Raw genomic sequence first — 25,181 nt, forward strand, 5'->3', positions numbered from 1 at the left:
CTTTATTGCCACTTTCTAAGACTTCAGAGTGGCTTTGAAGAAAGTGGGGGACATCTTTTTTAACAGGGTCAGTTACAATAGGATATGGACAAATATTTTTAAACACAAAGGGCATCTAATCAGAGTAGGTCTAAGGAAGAACTTGTTTACTCAGAGCATGGTGCCACCCTGGCACAGCTTGCCCCAAGAGCTTGTAGGTGCCCCATCCCTGCAACCATTCCGGCTCGGGTGGCAAAGGGCTCTGAGCAACCTGATCTCTTTAAAGATGTCCCTGCTCATTGCAGGACACTTGCACCGGAGGACCTTTACAGGGCCCTGCCAGCCCAGCCCAGTCTAGAATTCCTCACTGTTTTCATTTTAAGAGCACCAAGAATGGAGGTGAGGAGGAAGGGGGCTCATCTGATGCCATGGACTTGGGTGGAGGAGGAGCCCATCCCTCAGACCCTGTTTCACCTGCAGCCCCTTCACATTTTACCTGCAGGAGCTCCTTGGCAGACCAGCGCTGCGCCTCGTCTCTCTGCAGGCAGCAGCTCAGGAAGTTATGCAGGCAAGATGAAAATAGGTTGGGCTGCTGCAGCTTTTGTCTTCCTGCTGTGGCTATCAGGAGTTGAGGCTGGAGAAAAAGGAGACACCAGGCTCCACCTGCTTCTTTCCCATCTGTCACTGCTCTCCCAGATCCCATTGATTAAGCTCCACTCTGCAGTAGCAGTTTCTGCCCTGGCAGAGACCCAGAGATGACTTTCCTTTACCAACCAAAAACCCAAACTCCGATGCACCCACAGCTTTCCCACCATCCTGCAGATCTTGCCTTGGCAGCTGATTTCATTGACTGACCCAGCTAGTGGGAACTACATCAGCACAAGCACATTTCCTTCCCTGAGGATTCATACCAGCTTGAGAGGCTTTTTGGAAGAAGGATTTTGCTATATTGACTCTACTGTATCCAAGGGTTAGTACATGAAAAGTATCTCTGCAGTGCTTCTTATCCGTTAAGCACGGATGCCATAAAAGAAAGCGAATCAAGCTTTTTGCTTTGTTCTTGAAAACAATGGGAATTGGAAGTAAAGAAAGGAAATCCATCAGGTATTCCTCAGGTAAGGAAACAAACATTGGGAATCTCATCTTCAACACAGACACATTAAGATGCATGCACAAATGTACTGGGATGAAAAGGCCTGCTTGGACACACAGGAGGCACCTGCAGCTCTGTGTCTCAGCACTCTGAAAATTTCTGCTTTCCTTACATGGGAAAGAAAAACTTTTCATGGTCAAATCAGGAGAAGTTCCATCCCTATGGTCACCCTCGACTCCTTTGGCTACTTAAGTCAATGCATGAATGGTAGGCCCATCCCAGAAAGTGCCAGGAAACAAATGGGAGGTTTTGGCAGGCTCTCCACATCACCAGGCTCTAGCTTGGTGATGTGCACAATGTGCCTTGGGCTAGGAGAGAAACACGGTCACTGAGTGTTTCAGCAGCACTGCACAAGAAGCAGAAGAGACTCTGTGGCCTTTACACCCTCATGCCCAGCTTTCAGGCATGTTTCCCAGTGAGGAGAAACTGCACAGGGGGTTAAGTTCCTCTCTAAAAACCAGTGCCTTAGCAACTTTCTTGTGTTTGGGCTTCTTTTCTTCATTTCTGGAAATGGAACACCAGTTCTGAGAGGCTTGCCTTGTGGTTTGAGGGGCATCTTCACAGACAGACAAGTGGGAACAACTTGAAACCCAAAGCAAATGTTGCCTGAGAAGAGCTGGGGAGTGTTTGCCTGTGGTGAGGCTTGAGCTGTCTGGCAATTCCCTTCCATGATGTGCAGAAACATGCAGCTGCTCCCCAGAACTCAGTCCCTCTGGGCACGCAGGCCTCTGGAAACACCCAAGGATTCCAGCCTTTCTCCTGCTCAAGAGCATCTAACCTAAGCTGAGCTCCAGTTTCTTCAGCAAGGCCAAGGATGCTCACTTCCATGCAGCTGACAGTGTCCATGGAGCTCAGCAGGTCTTTCTGACACTCCTCAGGCCAAGGAATTACAGTGTAGATTGGCAAGACATCGGCTGATCATTATCCAGTGTGGTTCATGTGGAACCAAGCTCTAACATGCTGACAAGTCAGAGGGAGAGAGCTCATTCTGCTTTTGCAAGATGGTATTTAGAAACATAAGACACTGACTTGGAACTATTCAAACCTCAACTTGCAGAATCCATCTCAAATAGAGAAAAATAACAATGGCAAGAGGCTTTGGAGTCTCCATAAAAATGCCCACCACTGTAATGATAACTCTGTGCTCGTGGCAGTGAAATAGATGGTGACAAAAGAGACTTTGCTATTATCCTCTTTAACCCAAAGGAGAATTTCAAAGCCAGAAATGGCAATGCACTCCCCTTTTGTACAAATAATTTATGTGGCTTTCTGTCCTTTCCCCACATCACCAGAGGTGACAAAGAGGGTTTTATCCTGACCCTCAGCTGAGCTCAGCCACTGGCCATGGTGGGGAGCTGGAGTCCTCCCTGTCATTAGAACTGTGCAGGCCAGGGATGGCCCTGCTCCTGTGGTAAAGGAACACAGCACCGGTGTCAACTGCCCGTGTTGGATCCCAGCCCAGGCACCTGCCTGCAAGCTCATCAACTTGTTAAAGTACCAAGAAACAGCCAAGGGTTTGGCAAACAATTCTAACTGCAGTCGGAGAAAAACACATCCTAAACTTATCCAGGCCACCCACATACGTGACTGAACAATGTACAGATGACTTGAAAGCCTGAAAGTTTCGAAGACCCACAGGATTTGGAAAAGATGCTACAGAATGGAAGAGAAGAGCTGTGTTCAAAAAATGAAAAAGCAAGCAGAACTGCTTGAGCATTGGTTTGGTAGTAGGTTTTTTCTCTTTTTCTTTTCTGTTTACTTTTCTTTTTCCTTTTTTTCTTATGTTTTCTATAAAATTGAAACTGGGAAGGTCTAACCTCCATTGCTCAGGATGTTTATCATATGTCTACCCTCTCCACTGACAAATTCTTGTCCTTCAGAAAGAGAGTTCCAACATTGTTCAAAAAACAAGTGAGAAATGTCCGGCATGGCTGGAGGCCAAAATGGCAGGTTTCTGAACTGGTTAGGTTTCTGAACTGCCACTTTCCTTTCTGATACAACCAAAGCTACCGCAGATGCTGATGTGTTGCAGGGGCATTTTTAGAAGGGGACCTTGGTGGAAGTGATGCCAGCAGATGGCAATGGGATTTTGTCCAATGGCACACAGAACATGAGACAGGTGAGAAGGACAGTGGGATCAGTGAGTATTTGCACCTTACCAAGACAGGAGTTGCATTCCAGGAAGGAACTTCTCGTTCCACCATTTCGATGCCCACGATTCCCAAAGACCATATGTCCACTTTGGGGCCACATGGTTGACCTGTCACCACTTCAGGCGCCAGCCAGCCAGCAGTGCCGGCCACAGAGCTCCGTCTGCCCTGCTCAGGGCTGAGCTGAGCAAAGAGGCCAAAGTCAGCTGTGGAGAAAACAACAAACCATGAAAGCCAGCTCCAATTAGGAAACCAAGCAAAAGAATTCCCCACTCTCAGGCTAAGAATGTGCTGTTGAATCTCCCAGAGAACTGTCCACGCTCGATTTCCTTGGGGCTTTAGCCAAGGGAGTATGGAATTGGCCACTTCCAAAAAAACCCAAGTTTCTTAACACTGCTCACAGCAGTGGACTTTTTGCCACTGAAGCTTTAGATTGTAGTTCCCTCTGTCTGGAAGGGACACACACAGAGCAAGGCCACTCTTGACTGCTTGTGGTTCCTTATACCTCTGTGCACGTTGCAACTGTGCCCTCGGCTCACAGCAGGGGTCCCTGCACTGCCACCAGCACCATTTTTGGGGAGCTGGCAGTCACTCCAAGCAGCCCCACACCCACATCCCTGGAACGCTGCACCTGACCAAGAATATACTGACCCAGCTTGACAGAACCGTCAGTTCTGAGAAGGATGTTTCTGCTCTTCACATCTTGGTGGATGACGTGGTTTGAATGAAGAAAATGCAGTCCTTGCAGGCACTGAGAGAGAAAACAGAAAGAGGAGGGCAAAAATGAGTGATGTGATTTCATCACACAAGAAAGGAAACAAAGAACCTAAAAGATTCCATCTCCAGGGGAATGGGGAGTAATGGCAGAGCAGTAATGGCCACTGAGAGGAAGAGCTTGCTGCTCCAACACTTGCAGAGCAGGACCTTTCTGAGGAAAGGCACGTCAGCTTTTAAAAGAGCAACAGCATCTGCTGTTGTAGGCTGTCCCCTGCCAACCATCCAGGATGACTCCTGCTGCAGTGGACGTGCTTTTTCCTTGCAGAGGACAAAGGAGGGGTTTTGAAAGGAAAAGTCCCTCCCTTTGGTGTGTAGCAGATCACTTTTGGGTGGGAGGCTGCATGACAAAGATTTTCTTGCTGGCCTCGGCACAGGCGTGGAAGTATCACACCAGTCATTTTCCGGAAGCAAAGAGCATTTTGGCTGCACTACTATCCTTTACAGCTGAGGACTGTGAGAAATGAGTCTTTTTTCTTTGCTGGTCATTTCAAATCCTGCCACCAGCCCCTTTGCTTTTACAGGTAAGGAATGCAGTGAAGACAGAGTCCAGGAAGACATTTAGAGAGGCAAGGTGGAGAACAGCAAATACAAATACAAGAGACAGAGTGAGAATACAACAGCAGAAGATAAGAGTACTGGCACTGAGTACAGAGAGTGCAGGGGCACTGGCAGGCCTTTCACTTGAGATGCTTTTACTTGCCCATAGAATAGCAGCAACACAGAAACAAAGCTTGGCACGGGAAATCACTCCAGCTCTGAGCCCCTGTTTCCCAGACTATCCTGCCCAAGCCCTTGGAAACACAGATGGGATTGCTGACCTCCCGACTGATGGCTGCCATCTCATCTTCCGACAGGTAGGTCTGGCTGATGACATTGCTCAGAGTGCCTCCATCCATATACTCCATAACCAGGGACAGTTCCTCACCCACAAGGTAGCTGAAAGAAGGAAACAAGGGCTTGGAGATGAATGTACATGGCTAGGTTGCTGTTTGGAAAAGACGGGTTGATTCTTCTTTTCAGATCCCTTTGAGACAAAGACAAAATAAAGGAATAGATATTCCCTCTTGGCTGTGCATTGTTTGCCATCTGTGCAGTCTCAAGGAGAAAGGCACAGCTGTGAAAAAGGAGATGTCTTAGATGGGCAGCAAGCAAAATGTGCAGTTTAGTAACAGCCCAGATAAAAAACCTGTCATGCATGATGTTTCTGGAAAAAAGCACCTAGTCTTCCTGGCATGCATAGCCATGGAAAACAGTGGCAACAATCCAAGGGAAATCCTTGTTAGTTTACCTGGACGTAAGAAGACACTTGAAAAAAATCAAGCTGCAAAACCAAGTGGTGGCTGTGAATATAGACATCATTGATTTAGTAAGACACGACTCATCCGGGTTTTTGAACAATTTTCAAATAGCGTGTGCCAGCAAAGACCCATGCAGACAAAATGCAATCTCTTCCTATCCACTGGAGATGAAAAGAGCAATAATTATTGGCCAATAATTACAGCTCTATTTTCTGCCAGTGACCAAAGTGGGATTTTACCTTGCATGTTTGCAGTACGTGAACAAACATTCATGAGACAAAAGCACAACTCACCTGTCTAAACAGTTGACCAGGTTGGGATTTCTATTCACCTTCATGACCATGAGTTTGTTGACTTTTAGTTCCTTCTTCCTCAGTCCTTGAAGCTGTATTTTCTTTATGGCCACCTAAAATGACATTGAAAATCAGTAACTTGAGAGGTTGGTGGCACAAGACCACAAGGCACGTGGAGCGAGTGATTTTGCAATGACATAGCTGAGCTGTGCCAAACTGCCTTGCGATTAGGCACTGCAATAATTAGGAACTGACATTCCAACAGCCCATTTCTCTGCTCCCTTGGGAGCCAGTTACAGGACACGTAGGGCCACTGACATTTTGCCTTGACCACGTGGTAACAGTGGTGTCTCAGTTATCATCCACAAACCTCTGACCACACTCTCTGCTGCTTTGTTTGGGACTCAGAAGAAGTAATCCATGCCTCAATACTCTGTGGATACATCTTGGGCTATGGGCAGGGCTTAGGGCTTTCAGGGACGCCTTGCAGATCTCTCCCTCATGCAGTTCCCAAGTGCAGCACTGCAGGTGGCTAAGGAACTACCAGTAACTTTCAGATGGATTTGCTGGCAGCCAGAATCGAGAATTCAGGACTCTGAAGCTGTAGCCCCACAGAGCAGTGAGGTGCTCGCAGGCACCACCTTTGTTTTAGCAATGGAGAGCGAGTGAGCGCATCCTTCTCTGAAAGGAACTGCTGCCGTCCGTGCCTTCCTTCTGGCAGCTGAGGAGGACAAAGTCCCAAATGTGTTTTATGGGCTGGCACCAGTCTGTGCTTCTTGTGCCTTTTCAGCACAGCTCTGCCCAAAGCTCCAGCCACAGCTCACACCAGAGGGGAAAGCCCTCGAGTGCAGTAGAGTCTGCAGGTGCTGTTGACATTTACCTCTCCTCCTGTGGCAGTGTTGAGTGCTCTATAAACATCTCCAAAAGTCCTAGAAACAAAACAGCAGAGAAAGGAGAAGCCATTTAGACCTTGCAGTGAAAGCCAGCCCACACAGGAGATCTGTGCTGTCAATGCCTAAGACCTGCAGGACACTGGAAGCATGGAGATGTCTTTGACAATGCCTTCTGAGCACACTTAGCAATTCTGATCAGCACTGACAATCTAAGCCCAGTGCCTGAACACATTTGCAGCTTGTCTGATTTCACACTTGATACCTATTCCATCAGCAAAACACCTGATGCATGGTTTTGTAAAATTAACATTGCTTGGACTCACCCACTGCCAATATTTTCCAGTTCAATGTATTTTAGAATAGGATTTTCCATCTTCACCATTCTCCCTGAAGGAAACAAAATGCAAGATGTTCACTTTAAAGCAGAGATCCCACCTTCTAGGAGATACAAAAGGCAGCCCCACTGTCTGGGGCTCTGAGCCCTCCCTTTGTGGACAGCTGGCTAACAACAACAGGAACAGGAACTGGAACAACAAGAAAAGAACAGCAGGCCCACAGCACAAGTGGCTGGCACAGAGACTGATTTCTAGCATCCTTTGAATTGAGAGACCTCTTGACAGCAGACACACAGGGAAGCACCGGGAGATAGATTCAGAGGAGACTGAGACTAGAAGAGAATACCTAGAAAGGCAAGTAAGTTTGTCATCTAGAAACATTAAGGAGAGCTGGAACTAACAGTGCCTTTGTTTTCTTGGGAATAAACACTGCGAGATTTAGAAAAGGTTTCCTCCTTGCTAAGATTAAATGCACCTGGACATCTAGAATCAATTCTTCTGAACAGATGCCAAGTTCAGAACAGGAGGAATATTGCCAAATGCTCCCATCTTTTCCACCTTGCAGGAGTTTGCCAGAAGAATGCCTCTGCGTTTGTAAACCAGAGCAGCTCCTGCTAGAACCAATCCCCACGGGGTTTTCAGCATCAGGACCCTCACCCTTTATGAGCAGACTGAGCTCAAAGGTGCCCTTGCCCGTGCCCCGTGTGAAGAACCGCGCCGCATCTCTTCACCCTGACAGCGCGGATCAGTCACTCCCATTGCACTCACCCTCTCAGCACCGCACATATCCCCATCTTCCCAACTCGGCACGGCGGGCACGGGCACAGAGGACAGCAGTGCTCCTCAGGCGTCCCCGTGACACAGAGAGCTGCCCAGAGGAGATGCTGACCCTCTTGTGAGTCCAGGCCGTGCGAGCCAGAAGCCGGCCCAGAGAAGGGGCTGCTGCCTCAGGCAGCTCCGCGCTGCAGCAGCCGAGCAGCAGTGGGACCCTCCCAGCTAAGGAAGGCTCCAGCCTCTGCATTCCCACCAGCCGTCAGGGGCAGGGCAGCGACCACAACAAGGCTGGCAAAGCCCAAGCATGAGCACTGACAGGCACTGATGGGAAGAAGCCAGAGTGAGCCTGAGCCCCGGACAAGCTGTTGCCCCCATTCAGGACACAACAGGATGGGCTTTGAGATCAGCCACACCAAGGCGCAGATCAGTGCCCTTTTTGTCCCAGCTGGTGATGGTATACACAGAATCCACTGGGCTCTCTTCTCAACCCTACCAGATCTTATCTGAGAGCACAGCACTGGCAGCTGTTAAGGGCAAGGAGCAGATTCATTGGGTTGTGCTGCAGAATCACAAAGGGCTTGTTGTGTTCTCCTAGAGAATGATCTCAGCAGGGCTTCTGCCAGTGGCTAGGACTCAAGCAGCACAGCATTCTGCTGATCCAGGAACAATCCCTGCTTCTGCCTTCGGCGGAGAGGGAAGCCCAGGCAAACTCCAGCCAGTCTAAGCTGCCCTCACAGGCAGCAGGAGCACCCAGAGCTCTCTCTTGCTGTCTCGGAGCAATGCCAGCACTTCTGTGACACTAAACTGAAGAGAACCCTTTGGTACAGCTATGCTGACACGTGCACACAGCACACTGTCCCTCAGATAAGAAAGATACCAGATGTACTCTGCTGCTCCAGGGAGTCACCCGCCATCTCCTGTTGCTGAGCAGCAGCTGGGTCAGCACGGGAGGTGAACCAAGGGCTCAGGCTCCACTTCTTCAGCTGGGGAGCAAAGGCTCCTTGGGACGGCACTGCTGCTTCTGCAGCAGCTTCAGTGTCAGAGCCGGTGTAGATCTGAGACAAGAAATGAGTTGATGTCAGGAAGGTGTGGCAGAGATTGCCCTGAAATGCAAGAGAGATTGCCATTTGAAATGCAAGCCCTTAGGAAGCTGCTGTCAGCCACATGCAGAGCTCTTCAACTGGATTGCTTTGGATGTCTACTTGTGAAACCAAATGTTCAAAACCAAAGGCTGGTTTTACTTGAGTTCATAGCCAGTTTCTTGTTCTAAAGGATGACTGCAGCAACGACCGCTCCACTTCCTCCCAAAGACTCCTTTCCCCCTCCTAGGTCTGCAGATACATTTGCAGCTCCTCATTCTAATGTTTTACCTCCTGCCATGAAATTCTCTTTTTCTGCACCTTCCTCGGGACGTGCTCATCCTGCAGCATCTCTGGATGGTTCAGTTCCTGGGCCTCATGCCAGCCTCGGGGCTCTTGGTTGCCCGTCATTTGCTGGAACTCTGTGCAGGCTGCCAGGTAGGATGGCGACACTTCCACCTCAAGTCAAACAGAACAAAGCAGTCAGAGACTACAGCTTGTCCCTGTCAGCCAGGAGTCATCGACTGGGAAAAAAGGAAAGAAAAGGACAGGAGCAGATTATTCACAAGGGATACAGACAGCTTGTAGCTCGTATTCCAAATCTATGTGAGTGACCATGTTCACCTGCAAAAACACCTCAAGAAACAAGGTCAACTGGAAGAAGCCAGCAGGAGTTCATTCGGATGACTGCTGGCTAAATGGCCAAAGGGGTAATGCCACTGTCTAGAGCATCAGCTGAGATCCAGCAGAGCAGGAAGTGTCCTTGAGAGCAGCTCTGACAGAGGCCTCATCAGGATGGCACTCAGAGGCATCACCCACCCCCTGCTGCTCTGCACTGGAAAGGCAAGGAGGGCGGAAACCACCCCTTGGGTGACTGCAGTGCCTATTGCTAATTCACTCACTTGCTTTTCTAAAGCCTTTTGCTCCTGAAGGAGGTGATTCATTTTCTCTTTGATGATTTTAATTTTTTTGTCTAGCCTCATCTTCCTTACCTTGGTCCTAGCCTCAGTTTCATACAGCTGTGCCTGCATCTGTTTGTCAATTTTCTGTAAACAACAATGGAAAGGACTCTTTCATGAGTGGAGTGGCTGCCAGTCCTTCATTCGCCTGTTTTTGTTGATTGCCACTCTGCATAGGGAGATTCTTCTCCTCTTGGATGTCTTCATTCCCCCTCTTCGCTGCCATGATGGCCCTCTGAGCTTCAGGCAGCTCTGCTTGTGGCTCTGCCTTGATGTTCTGTACACACAAAAGCAGAGCAAGTGACTGAGAGCTGCCATCAAGCTCAGCTTTTCCCTCTTTTAGCCTCAAAATCACATTTATTCAGCCCCTTCTTTCTGCTTCCCTTCCCAGCTCTGTTTCCACTGTAACCATCCTGTCCTGGTGCTGATCTCTGCAGATTCCAAGGCTCTGTGCTTCCATTGCCTGTGGGACTCCTGGCCTCCTCAGTCCCAGGAGCTCTGGTTTATGCCCCTCTTCCTGCCCTTCCCTCTGTCACCTGGCCAGTCATGTTTACCTGGCCATTCTCCTGTGGCTCTTCCATCTGCTGCCTGAGCTGCTCTTCCTGCTCTCGGGCAGGGAACAGCTCTCCCTGAGTCTGGCATGGCATCTCAGATAAGGCAGTGTGCTCCTGCTCTTTCTCTAGAAGCACCTGCACAGAAAGCAAGAGAAGATGGGTTTCAACTTCCCATACGCCCTTTGTGGGCCAAGACTCAAAGGCTGCTGGGCTCACACATTCCCAAAGCACTGTGCTGCTGCTCTCCTGGGTCGTTCTCTGCCCGAGGGAGGCACAGATTCCAAAGTGACCCTGGCCCTACAATCAGGGGCCATCTGGGACTGAAGCTCCAACAGCCTCTCAGGCAGCTGAGAGGGAAGGTGTGGCATTTCTCAAGGGTCTGGTGAGGGCCTCCCTCTGCTTCTGCCATGTCGTGTTTGTCTTTCAGTAGTGACTGACACCCCGGCCTGTCCCACAGCTCTATCCTGGCTCTGCAGGTGGCTTCCTGGGTGAGCTCATTCCTTGTGAGAGACACTTCTGGAGTTCACCTTCTCTTCGGGTCTGCACCAGCATTCCTCCTTCCTGACATCCACACTCTTGTTAGAAAACCGGGTCATTCAGGAGATAAGGATGCACGCAAAGATCTCAGATGGAAGTCAGAGAACCTCTACGGCCACCTCACTACATGGAGGAGGACCAAGGTGTTTCTTCTCCCTCTTTTGTCAACTGAGAATTCTGACCAGCACTAACAGAGTTTCTCATAAGCGAATGCACTTACACAGCCCTGGGGATGCCAATGAAGGAAACCATGTGTCATATAATGCATGTATGAGCAAAGTCACCAGACCCCAGCTACAGCATGGGATAGTTCCACTCCCTCAGGACATGCAAAAATTTAAAGGATAAAAAGAAGGCTTCAGGGCACAAGAGGCTGGAGTAGGAAAACATGAGGGGAAAAAACAATCATCTCTGGAGGGGAAAACATCTCTGCCTGCTCACGATCAGTCAATGGAACTTGTCTCCTCTCCTGAAGGTGTTAGCGTTCAAAAACACATAATCACGGAGCGATTATATGTGGTGCTTTTTATTAAGAGCTCTGGGAATCGGGGTATATTCAACCCAAATCTGACTCCAACCATACATCCGAAATGATCATGTTTTATACTCTATCGTTACATAACTTTCATGTTAATTATTAAACTTATATTGTTCTATTGTATACATAAATTTAGCCCCTCTCTGAATTTCCAACATAGTTTCTCACTATTCTTATTGTTATATAATAATTACATTTAATTACTAAACAATCATCACATCTAACAATTATATAATTTATCATACTGCTTACGCAGGTGCAGTTGATCTGGGAAAGCACAAAGCCTAACATTTTAGGTTCTATCTTTAACTTTTTCCAAGGTTCCACTATCAAAGGGATGCCTTTAGGTGAGCTTTGCATCTTCCACTGCTTTGGAGCAGAGCCAGGAAGATTCAAATAGATAGATAGATAGATCTCCCTTTTAGAATCTCTCTTTACTGTACTGTGGTATTTACATTCTTTGAACACAGAGAGATATAATTCTCTCTCCTAGGTTTTTTTTTAAGGGAAGGTAGTGAGAAACTTAGAGAAGAAGAGAAAACAATTATTATCTCTACTGGCTGTTCTTGTTGTTTAGTATATGTAGAATGTGTTATAGTGATTGTTTACTGAAAGGGATTTGTTAATTGGATTTTAGTGATAGTTGTTTAGCTTGATTAGCTAATTAGATAAAAGCTGTGTCGTGACTGTCTGGAGACAGTCACGAGTTTTTCTTTAGTAGCTTTTTAGTATAGCATCTCTTTAGTCTAGTTTTAATATAGTACTAGTGTAATATAGCTTAAGAAAGCATTTGTTTAACCTTCTATATCATAGAGCCAAAGCACATTATTCACCACGTGGGGGTCACCCTGAATCTATACTGTCCTTTCTGTCGCTATACACATGAGCACTCGGTATCAGTGCCCCGATCAGCAGCCATCCTGAACTTGCTCTCCTGTTGCTTCAGTAACCCACACTCTTGGGGAATCTGGAGCATGTGGGTCCCTATGGAATGCAACCAGACCCAGAGCATTGCACTGGGAACTGCACTCTCTGTGCATCTGTGCTCGGGCAAGTTCTTCTCTTGGACTCGACCACACTGATGGTGCTAAAGTGGCTGGAATCAGAAATGCAGCCCAGCCCCTCCAGCTCCTCTAATCTCTGAGCACCAGCTGGAATGCAAGGGCATTGATTTCCTGCTCAATTCCCAAACACAACACACACTGATTCCCTGGGCTGCCAAAAGACACCTGAGCCGTTACCCCGAAAGTGATGTGTTTCTGCCAGTGCTGGAAAAGGGCAGGAAAGATTGAGAAAAAGCTCCCTTGCTCCCTGGAGAAGGAGAAATTACACAAGGCTTCTCCTTCAAGCAAACAAACAAACAAACAAATAAACAAAATATGAAAGTATTACCCACTCCAGTGTCTAAAGCACTTGGATGCAGTGAAGGGATGTTTGGCAGGGAAAGAGCCCTTGTGCTGAGCATTGGCTCTATGGATCTAAGGCAGGGATCTGTGGAAGTCTGCCTGAAGGTCCCTTAGGAGCCCCCATTGTCCAGGCTAAAGCTCCCTCAGCACCTCCTCACTGGCCTTGTGCTGCACCCCCCTGCCCAGCTCCCCTGTCCTTCTGTGCACACGCTGTAGCCCCTCCATGACTTTCTGCTTCCCAGGGCCCACAGCTGCACACAGCACTCCAGGGCCCAGCACAGGGCCACGCTCACTGCCCTGCTCCTGCTGCCCCACTGCTGCTGGCACGGGCCACTGTGCCCTTGGCCTTCTTGGCTCCCTGGCCACACGCTGCCTCATCTTCAACTGCTCAAGGCCGCCAGCCCCGTGTCCTTTTGGCCCACGCAGCTCCCCAGCCACAAAGGTGCCCATTTCACTTCACATCCAGCAGGCACCATTGCAAGATGGCCTTCCTGTTCTATAACCACATCTTCTAAGTAGATATCATTAAGTTTGACAGGAATAGGATTCTAAGTCACTCTGTTTAAATTAAAATGATCTAATTCAACTGTACAGGAAATTGCTCTTAATTAAATTTTTCCTATCTGCTGTCAGCAAGCATCGTTCTCCTTTCAAAACTATGTTTTTAGTTCTTCAAACTCTGAGATGAAAATTTAAAAATATCTATAGCTGTGTTTGTTACTTTTGTTTCAGGCATGGAAATGGATTTTCTTTCAGCCTTCCTAGCTGGCCCTCTACAATCTACTGCTACTGGCCAAGCTCTCAGCTTGCTCTACAATTCTTAAACACCAGGAACATGAAATGTTCCCTTCTCACTCACCTCAGGATCTTCAGCACTGCTGAATACACGCTTCAGGTGACCTATAGTGGGAAGGGAAAATGAACCAGATGCTGTCAGAAAACTTCCTGAGCTGTTGAATCCCACAGAACAAGTCAACCCAAACAGAGATGATTTCCCATCTCACAACACCCCTCCAGGAGACACATTTCATTCACACAGTCAGCAAGAGATCAGGACAATATTCTTGGCTGTGCCTATACTTCGGCCTGTTTAGCCAGTAAATGAATACAAATATGATCAAGAAAATGCAAATTGTTCTTTAACACTCAATGCTCCTGTTCTACCAAACACATAAAACAGCTTCTGAAATCCTCTCCTTCAGGTACTCTTTTAGTTTTCAATGAGTTACATGCACTAATTCTCATTAAATTCTCATTAACTTGCAGGAAACAGTTGCCCAGAAAAGCTTCCCAAAATTCCCCTGAGCTGTGGCAGTTCTGTTGTGGAAGAGCACAGCAGCACCTCTAGGGTTCAGGAGCAGACACTCACTTCTTAGGAGTTTGCATTTCCTTTCAAAGGGAATCACTATTTTAGCACTCAGTCAAGTGTCAAAACGGACAATCAAATCCTTTCATTACAAAATTTAGATTAAAAGAAGTTTTTCCTGAGTTCTGGGGAGAACTATGAAGTCCTTAGAAGGCCTTCTGAGAAGGCGTCCCAGTCTGCATTTGGGAAGTTGTCCTGCTTGTCCCAGCAAACTGAGGAAATGACAGACTCTGCTGCCACAGACTCTCCCATGGAACGGAACGGAACGGAAGCTCTGCAAGTTCCCCTGCAAATGCTGTCCCTGTGGCTACAGACACCCCCTCTTTAGCTGAACCTCTTGACAGGAGCTTTACCAAACCAGTGGCATCCTAATGCTCTTTCTCTTTCAAAATCAGAAACTCAGCCACAAAGAAAGAGGAGGAAGACATGCAAGAGTCAGGTTAGGTTACACCCTAACCTAAGTAGAAGGGAAACCTCTACTTACGGGTGAAGTGTGTCACGTAATACATGGAGAAAGAAATGCCATACGCAGCAAAAGCTGCCCTGGCCAGATGGTGAAGCATTGTCCTTTTTGAAAGTTAGGTAAATATAGAAAAAACAAGGCTCTTGTCAGTGGGCAGCTACCCACTGACAAATTCCCCAACCAGGAGGGTTCTCCTGATGTGAGCAAGGCCTAGGGCTGCTCTGACACTCAGGCCTTCCATGCACCAAGGCAACCTTCTGATGTCACTATTTACAGGGTGGCAACCATGCCCTGACATCACAAAGCAAACGCTCCACGTTGGTCTGTGAATTTATGCACAGCAATAACCAACCTCCCCTACAGCAAACACAAAAGAGCCTGGGAAGTTCTTCTCTGTCACAAAGCAGCACAAATTCCCTTAATGGGCCAAACCCTGTTGTTCAAGGGATCCAAGAGGAACTCCAAGAGTGCCTCAAGCACCTACAGCCTGTACCTCAGCTGAGCACTCAGATGGGACGCAAGCAAAGGAAACCAGACCAAGAAAATGGCACACAGCATTGCACATGTGAAAAATGACTCTCACTTTTAAAATTTTAAAGGTTTATTAAACCTTAACAAAGGACTACAAAGGGAAAAATTGCAGCATTGGGAGTCTCTGTGACTAGCAGCCATGTGCTCATCTACAAAAAGGATGCTCTGCCTTTTATACCCTTAGCCCCTCAAAAAGTTTTGTCAGTCAACTCTTTCTCTGCTGTCCATTGGTGGAGATTACTTTCTTGCATCTTGACTGGAGGTCAGGTGTTGTTACACCCTGCCTGCTGGTCACAAGCCAGCCCTCCCCAAACGCCCTGACTACCAAGGCTATTACAAGGGGGATGGGAAAGAGGACTATGGGAGGATATATTACAATACCATCACTACACATTTGAACATCCACATAACATCTACTTCTTAATTGTCAGAGCCAACCATTGCATTACTCATCTAGAATACACAGAACCAGGAGAGAAGCCACTGTTGGCATCACAGCTGAAATGCTTCCTAACAAATCTCCCCACATATTTGCACCTTTATTGGACATGCCCAGGGCTCCGGTGCGTGTACATCTCTGCCTCTCTTCCCCTTTGGCAGCCGTGGAACTGGCAGCATCTTCCCGCCAGCAGCAGCTGCTCCAAGCTGGGAACGCCACTGGCGGTTCTGATTTCCAGAGGCTTCTGTGTGCCAGGGGAAGCCAAGGCAGGGGTGGGTTGAACGGTGCTGGCGCTGCTGCTGCTCTGTGCCAGAGAGCCCCGGCTGGGCAGGGCACAGTGCCCACTGCGCTGTGGGCTCCTTCTGCTGCCACAGCTGGGCACACCTGGAAACAAGGCATGACAACTTGTGAGGAAGCCAAGGGGTTTCTGGGGCTGCACTGCTCTGCACACACCCAGGATACTGCAGCACAGAATTTTAACCCTCAAACAGGTAAACCAAAGGGAAAGAGCTGTAAAAGATTTCATTTTGACCATTCTTACCTGCTCAACAGAAGTCTTCAAAATGAACGTTACCAAGCAGGGCCCGATCCCTGCTGCCAGCCCAGGGTTAGAAGAGAGGTAATCCTTGATCTCAGCACTGGGTGTGTGGGGAATCACTTCCCTAATACATGCACACCCAACAATCTCACTTACTAGTTTGTATCCATTCAATACTTTGCTGAAACTCACAGGCTAAATATTCCCCCAAATTATTTAATTTACTGATTGATACTTATTGACTTATTGATACTTAAATTACTTCTCCAAACTTACTGACATGAGGAGTGTCCTTTAAGTCCCTCCTGGTCATTGTCACAGGTTCAGGGGGAGACCCATGCACAAAATAACCCAGGACAAAACTGGGCTTGCAAAGGAAATTCATTCTATTTGTTGAAGTAGCAAATAATACATACCAAGCCCTGGAGTCCTAAAAATCCGCTGAGCAGAAGGAGATGGATAGTGGTGCTCAGCAGCAGGGGCAGGTAGGCAGTGAACTTTCAGGACATCTCCTGGATCAAAACGCTGTACATCTCATCCTTCTCACCCTTCTAGCTCAGAACCAGGCCTTGTATCTCCTGCTTAGGAGTGGAATTTCCCAGTTACAGCACCGGCTCACACATGGCTGGCATGTGAGATGAGGCCAATGAATCAAGGATTTAAAAGAGCTGGAAGAGTTAAAATTTTAGCAAGATTTAGTTAGGGGGAAAGAGTATAGCAAGAAGAGAAGAAATAATAAGGAATAGTTAATTTTTAGCAGATAAGGTGGTTAAGGCTAGGGTAATATATCACTTGCCTGTCTTTACTAGGTTTAAAGAAGCGGGATGGGATGCAGATTTCTTTGTGACAAAGAAGAGGACCGTAGCCCGCACCTGGGCCCCGAAACTTCAGCTATGGCTAAGGGGTGCGAAAGCCTGCCAACAGGTCATAAGGAAAGAGGTCAAATTGAGGAAGACGTCTTGGCCTTCATCTGAAGGAGACCATTCCCCACTTTAAAACCCACCCACCCACGTGATGTGAAAAAATCAGCAAATGTGAAGGAACTTTGGACTCAATTATAACACATTTTAATACAGAGGGGGTAGGTGGGGTACCTAATGAATATGAATTACTCGTTTTGGGAATTATATGAATATGTAAGACTTTTTTAGATAAGTAGAGCAGCAGTGATTCTTCACACATGTCTTTAGGAGACAACTCCTCGTGTGCCTGGCACTGTAATAAACATACCACCTTCTACCTTTAACTGTGGTGAGTTCTATTCCACACCTCATTTGGTGATCGTGGCAGGAACGCCTCTCTGCTCCAGCGAGAACAACCGGGCTCTGGACGTGTCTGGATGCTACCAGGACATTCCTTTCCTGGAGGAACCTCCGCTCTTGGCTGTTCCTTGTGGGAGACAGTCAAGATTGCTAGGACTGTGGAGAAAGGGAATGTTTAACTCTGTATAAAGTAACCCGTAAGGCGTACGCAGGGGAAGGGCTGTTCATAAGTCCCACAGAGATGTCCTGTGCACAACGTACACCTGTACAGTTTGGGTTTGGGTCTGGCTGCTGGCAGAAAGGATTTGCTGTGTCAATAAGGACCTGCTAGCAATTCTGGGGGTGAATTGAGCAAATCCTGTTTTATTGCTGCTATTTTTCCTGTGTGTTGTATTTGTGGCTGTGTTTTCAGTGTGTGAATGTTTGAGGAAGATGATGTGGGTGGATGCTGATGTGGTGGATGGTGTGTGTTGTGTTGAGAAAAGCTAGCACTCTGTCCCCTCATAAAGAGATACTCCTTTCCTGGTGAGTCTGTGTGTGGGGACTTTCTAATTGCAGGGGTTGGTGTTCCCTGTGACACCTGGTTCTTGGGTATACAGGGGGGTTGAGTGGTTTTTCTCCCACATTGTGGTCATTTGGGACTGCACAGTTGTGTTTGGTGAGATTTTATGATTTTGCTTTCAACAACTGCAGCAATTATGCAGCAAACTACAGTGTGGTGATGTATTATGTTGAACTATGGTAGTTTCTTTTTTACCACCCCTCCACCCTGAGGGTTTAAAATCTCCTGCCACAAGGTGGACGCTCTCTTTCTTCCCCTGGACATCCTCTGTCCTCTCCTGGACATTCCCATTCTCTCCTGGAGTTGTTCTCCATTAAAGCTGTGGGACTTTGGTCCCAGGAAGAGAGAGCACCTCTTGTCTTTTGCTTTTGTCCTTGTCAGTGTCACTGGGCCCAGAGCTCGCCAAACTGATCCCCCATGAGGTGAAAACTGACAAATGGCCCCACATACCCAGCTCAAAAATTGGCCACATTTTTGATGGACTGGAGCATTTGCCACACTTTTGGAATTCCCTATTCTCACACAGGTCAGGCAATTGTTGAAAGGACGCACCACACTCTAAAACCCATTCGAGATCAACAAAAGGGGGAGTGGCCCAAGCAACACCTCAGATGAGGTTGAGCAACGCTTTATATGTCTTTATGTTTTGAATAGCTCATTTGCAGAACCTAATCCTCCAAGTTTTAGGCACTTTTCAAACAGCACACAGGCAAAATTGAAAGAAAATCCTCCAGTTTTGATTAGAAACCTTGAGTTAGGACAAATTGAAGGACTATTTGCACTAATCATTTGGGGCAAAGAGTATGCTTGCGTTTGCACAGGTGCTAGACCTAAGTGGGTCCCCGCAAAGGACGTGAAACCGTCTCATACACAAGAGCGCACCCACAATTCCACCAGCAGGGAAATGAGCACGCAGACATGAGCCGCACAGAGAAGCTACGATGCATGCCAGACATTCCCTGTTCAACCTGTGAAAGCTACAAATCTTGAGTTTGATGTTGATTTTTGGACTGTGAAAATGGTTTGGATCATAGAGCTCTTTCAGCAAAAGCGTGATGTCCATTGTCAGCAGTTTCACCCTTAGGGGGCACTGGGGTAGTACAATTACACCACAAACTGGAGTATCTGTCCTCAGGATATGGGGAGTAACATTTAACTGAGGATCTCCCTGGTACTGAAACTCAGCACAAAATTCCATCGCCAATGAACCAAGAATTCCAATTCTTGAGGTTCAGAAGGTGCTTTAAGAAGATCAGGGGCCCAGTGATGCCAGCTGGTTATGGGATTGGTCTCGTTGGCAGCCTCACACCAATATTTGTCACGATTGGGTATTGGTTACTCCTTGGCTGGCACAGGCACACTGACCAAATGGGTTGCAAAGGGTTTGTCTGGGCTCAAATTGGTCAAACATATGGTGTCTGAGCCTATAGCCAAGTCTAAAGGCTAAAGCAAGGCAAACATTCTTTACTGGTTGATCTACAGGCATATATGCATGCCAAAGCAAGCAAGCAAAACCAACAAGCGCCAGTATATCATTTGATCAAGCTCCATGTTCCTGTTCAGCTGCTTTTTGGCAAAAGTTTCCCCATCTATTTCAGTTCTCAAGCAAATCTTTTTAGCACTTGTTCAGGGCATTGAAACCATTATACCGATTGGGGTGTTGGCTGAAGAAAGAAGACAGTGCTACTTCCATTGCAATTAGTGACATGATGACTGATGTTAGTGCTGTCAGACATGCAACCTTACAGAACAGAGCAGCAATTGATTTTCCTTTACAGGCACATGGATATGGTTGTGAGCAATTTGAAGGACTGTGTTGCATGAACCTGTCTGATCACTCTGAATCCATCCACAAAAGCATACAAAAGCTGAAAGATTTGACAGCTCCAATAAAAGAAAATTGTGGGTCATGGTTAGATTATTTGTTCCAAGGATGGAGCTTTGCACCTTGGCTAAGAGAACTTTGTAGAATAGGTCTCTATGTATTGGGTGTTTTGGTAGTGATAGTAATAGTAATACCTTGCATACGTTGGTGTGTGCGACAAATGATGGACAAAACTATCTCACAAGTTTTAATCACAAAAGAGATACAGGTAGGAAATGGATTCACAGAGTGTTCTTGAAATCTCACAGAGATGGTCGATGAAGGTATAAACATGGAGGAAGGTTTTGAATTAAGACCTTGGAACAGACAAGACTTTTTTGGAACAATGACTTGTGATTGCTATCAGACATGACTTATGCCCTTTGAACTGACTGGACTTCCACAGCATTGAAATTGCTGTGTTGGAATATAGCTAAGCTTAATGCGAGCAAAAAGGATGCTTTAAGCAAGTAATAAGCAGGTATAGTATAGTGAAGCTATGAAATGCAAAGTAGTTAATAAACAACATGGTTACAAAGGTTTCTTTTTAGTTGTATCGAGAGAGGGAATTGTGGGAATCCTTCAAATCAAAGGGTTTTGGGAAAGCTGCAAAAGGCAGGCCTCAGAGACAGCAGAACTGCAATTAGAGCTAAGCAGCAGCCATGAGATAGGTCAGCAGAAAAGTTACATAAGAAGTAGAAAAGTAAGGGCAAATAGAACAATGGTCTGTGTATTAATGCTTGGCTAGAATAACTCCCTAAGCTTCAACAAAGTATCTCTACCAAGATATTAGAACTTCTAAGCTTAATAATGGAGCTCTGTGCATTGCCTTTTAAGGCTTACAAGTAGGTATTGTATTCAAAATAAGCAAGCATTGTTTTAACCAAAGGTACGTGTGCTTATAGTGGTTGGATAGAACTACTATCAATATACTTCTGCTTTGTGTGATTGGTCAAAAACTTTTCAAGTAAGTTGTACCATTAAGTTCTTTGCCTGCTGCCAGAGATGTGAGCTGCTGGCATCTTCCCATAGTCATAACCATGTAATGAGACTGATGCTAGAAAACAAACAGCTCGAGGCAGTTCCTCAGCAGTCCCATCCTGTTTGTGATTTGTACATAGACCCCCTGCTGGCAATAATATATAGATCCTTAATTGCATCTATGATAAATTAATACGTATTATTTCATTCATTTTGATATCTTTTCATTTCATATAGATTTATATAGATTTGTTTTCTTCCTCCAGCTTGGGAGTATGAAGATTTACAACAGTGCAAAACCATCTGCTCACACAGCAGTCAGCTCCCGGGTGTGTGCATGCATCCACCCACTGTGCTTGCTTTTCTCAGCATCTCGGGGCTGGTGTTTGCACAGAATTGGGATGAATTTACCTCAACAGAGCCACGAGTGGGGTGTCCAGCTTGTCATGAACACTCATGTGGCAACGAACAACACAGAGCTCTCAAATCGCGTTATCACAGATCATTTCATTCCTGCTGGGCACTGCAGAACTCTAAAAAAGACACAGAAGAGGGGTGGAAAACATTGGCATCATGCTACTGCTGGTATCCTCCTGGAGGAAAATCTGTTGGGTTTCTTAAGGTGGTAGCTTTACAAAACCTAGGAAAACAGCTCAGTAGTGGTAGCCCAATTGTGAATGGTTTCCTTGACTTGGCAAAGGCTGGCGTATTAACAATGGACTCCGTCCTTGGTTCAAATCACCTGCCCTCACCTGCAGACAAAAGCACCACCACCAGCAGCAGCTACATCAGTCAGTTTTCTCAAAAAGCTGTGTTAAATTTGGGAGAAGAAAGAAAAACACATCAGACACTGTGGATTATTGACAAGACTCTGAGGAACAGTTCCAAAGCAAAGGGCAGCAGCTTCTCTCTGGGCCACTCCTTGTGCTCCAAGGCAGCTGGGCTGCCCTGGCTGCCCAGGACCCTGCGCCCCGCGGGCTCTGCAGAGCTGCACAGTGGGGAGGCAGCTTTGGGCACCTCAGCCCCTGGGCAGGAGGGGCTGCTTGCTCTGCAAGGCTGCCTGTGGGCAAAAGCAGGGTGCTGGCCTTCTGCTCTTGGCCCCAGCCTGGCCTTGCAGAGCTAATGCTGTTCCCTGTCTGAAATGTGCTAAAGACAGACTTGTTTGTTTCCAGCTCTGCACAGGTGTGATTTACAGCACAAAATACTGAAGGACTAAGGCCTGAACAACAGACCCTGACTGAAGCCTCAACAACAGGACCTGAGCCAAAGCTGCCCTCTAGATCACCTTCCCAACCCAATGTTCTATGTACCTGCTCCTTAACCAAGTGTTATTATCAAAAGGATTGTTGCATCCATTCACTGGTGAAACACGTCTTTACCTTTCTGCATGAGGAAAATGGACCAGGCCACACCTGGCCTTGGTTCTCTCCTGGCCAGGCTGGGGGAGAAAAACAAGAGGAGAATGACACCAGCTGTGCCCCCAGCAGAAGCTCTGGCACATTGCTCGTCCAGCACGATCAGAGCCGGGCTACTCTCACAGCTATGAAGGTCCGCCCGAAATGAACGGGTGACGAATGATTTTTGGGTGCAAAAATAACCAACAAAGGCACAGGGGTTTTGCAGTAACAAATCAACAAGGTGCAATTTTATTGATTATAACCACAGCTAAATATGCATTAGGTTAAGGGATCCGGGAAAGAGAAGGGTAAGACAAGGAAAAAAGGGAGGAAAGAAGGTCAGGGAATGGGTATAGCTACCAAAACGTGAGGTCTTCGGGGTCCCGCCGCTGAAACTCGCTGGTACACGTCTTGGGGAGTACTCCAAGGACAGTCGGACCGAACCCCAATATATATACTGTTCTTGGTTGGGAGAAGGGTGGCTGAAATTAGGTTTCTATGGAGGGGAGAAGTCCATTGTTTTCATGGCCGAATGCTCACAGGTCCCAGTCTCTGGAAGGAGGTTGCCAGGGGGGTGCCATGGGGGTGCCAATAGGGTGCCAGAGGGGTCCTTGGTTCCTTGATGAGGGGAGTCGCATCTCGGTTGGTCCGTCACAGTGGTTGAAGACAGGCAAGAGGGGTCTTCTCATGGAGCGGGGGGGAGCCACCCCAGAGCTCAGTCCAGCCAGATCAGGAGTTTGGAAGAAAGTCCAGTTCAATTGTCCAGAAAAGGGCAGCATGCCCCCTTCGAGTACAGCATGGCGTGTTCTGCAAACATCACTTGTGAGCACACTAGATAAGCAGGAGACTTTCTTTCCCAACTGGCTCAGCAGTTTTAACCCTTCGGTAGTTCTCATGACAATTGTGAGGCAAAAAATGAAGGATTTTCGGGTGGACTTCTACACGACCCCGTGACTCACGATTGTCTTGAGGAATCTTCATCAGCAGAGCTCTAGAGTGTCTTCGAAACTCGTTGCACGTCGGTAGCATAACCCCAGAAAAGTAGGGATGACAGGAGAGAGGGGATAAGAGGGGAAGAGAAGGAAAAGATAGAGGGAAAAAGGGGAACCAATAAATGTAAACATAATTAATATTGATCATCATAACAACTTCACACGTGGTTATTTGTTATAACAATTTCAAAAAATTATGATTAGTTTTGACAATTTCAAAAAATATTAATCAATTAAAGCAATATCATTTGTTTACCAATTTCAAAATGATTAAGACAAATCACAAATAATCAAAACAACAAACAAATCATAATATAATTATTGTCCTTTAAAATTATTTTCTAAAAATTAAAGTAACTTTCTGTAAATCATACTTGATATTTAAGAAGTTGTTCTAAAGCACATATGCTTGATTCATAACTGTTTCGTATCAAGTGTTTTGGGGACATCTATTGTATAGAGTACATCAGCTAAGCGGTGTGCATTGACTACAGTTGACAGTCTCTTAAGCTTTTTCATCATTCTCCAATTCAGAATGAATAGGGCTGCTGATAAGATAAAGCCAAGCGTAACTAGGATCAAAAGAACAACAATTGGATGGCACACACTGTTCAGAACACCTGTGGCAGTAGGTGACCACCCAAAGAGAGTATCCCACCACCTATGCTCAGCATCCTGCTTTACCCTCTCCATAACCTGGTGTATTTGTCTCACGTTGTGATGAACAGTCACCAGAGTCTTCTGTCTGCTCTCCTTGATTTTCTCGAGGATGTCAACCAGGTCCTGATGGAGCAGCAGTTGTCTCACAAGGGTGAGGTTCATTCTGATAGGAGTGGGCATCAGCTTCTGGATCAGTGTGTAGTTGGATTGCAACAGGTGGTGAGAGGTAACTGGAGCTTCGTAAGAGAAATCACATCCTACTATATTAGTAAAGTTACAAGCACAAAAGTTTGAATGATTCTTTGTATCTACTACAACATCTTCTACAAAAACAGAATCACACGTAGTTCTAAAGCATGCACAGCCATTGCCTATGTATATAAGAACTGTCTGGATATCCTCATGTGGACGAATCTCGAAATGACAGATGTTTTGCTCTGTGTCCAAACAGATATCCTGAGCTACAATTGCATTGCTTTCACAGATAAGCCCTTGTTGTTCTCGGACAATACAAGTTTCCAGATTAACAGTTTGCCATTTGTCATCAACCTGACGGGCCCATCCCCTATGTTCAGTAGGATAGAGAACAGCTCCGTCATGGTTTAGTCCTAATGCAATAACAGGGAAGACCAAATGTACAGAGGCATTGCGTATGGTTAAAACAAAAGCAGTGGCTGTGTTTGAAATGGGATCATAGGTAAAGTTCACCAGGTTCCACCAGGATTGGAATTCTCTTTCAAATTCAGTGGCATTGTCCCAGATTATCTTCCGAATTTCTGTGGGGAAGGTGCCTTCCTCGCCCTCTCTTATAATTGCAGCAGAGACTGATTGCATCCACAATTGTGCCTGGATGCACCTGAGGGCTAAGGAAACATTGTTCTGCGTAGCACTAAGTGCATCAATTACCAATTTGTGATCATCCACATTCACTCTTTCCCAATTTGGCAAAATGTTTGACAGCAGCCACTGGTGCGTCCCTAAGGCTGACAGAGATGATCTCAGTGGTTGCTGCAATCCAGTCAGGTCCCTTGTTGTAGCAGCCAATTTGTTCATTAGTACTTCAGAATCAATGCTATTCAGAATTCCCAATCCTGTACCCACAACACCGGTCACATCCCTTGGTGTTCTCTTAAAGGAGCTTCGTTTCCGAAGCCAAGTGGTCCAGCCTTCAAAAGAGGTTTGCAGGAACGGAGAACAGGCTGGTTGAATATCTGAAACATTATTCTGCATTAGCAATTTTACCTGTTTGAGAGACCATGCCGGATTGAACAATATTTGTTGTTGGCCAGTTTTCCTGATCACATAAGGTCCAATCTCGAAAATTATCGGGATGAGTGTGACTGTTGGTGGTATGGGTGAAGTGGTAACAGTGGCGACAGTGGGAACAGTGGTTTCAACATT

Source organism: Melozone crissalis, unplaced genomic scaffold (assembly GCF_028551555.1).
Source record: "Melozone crissalis strain CALT ecotype California unplaced genomic scaffold, PUWL_Pcris_2 ptg000218l_1, whole genome shotgun sequence".
Taxonomy (NCBI): domain Eukaryota; kingdom Metazoa; phylum Chordata; class Aves; order Passeriformes; family Passerellidae; genus Melozone; species Melozone crissalis.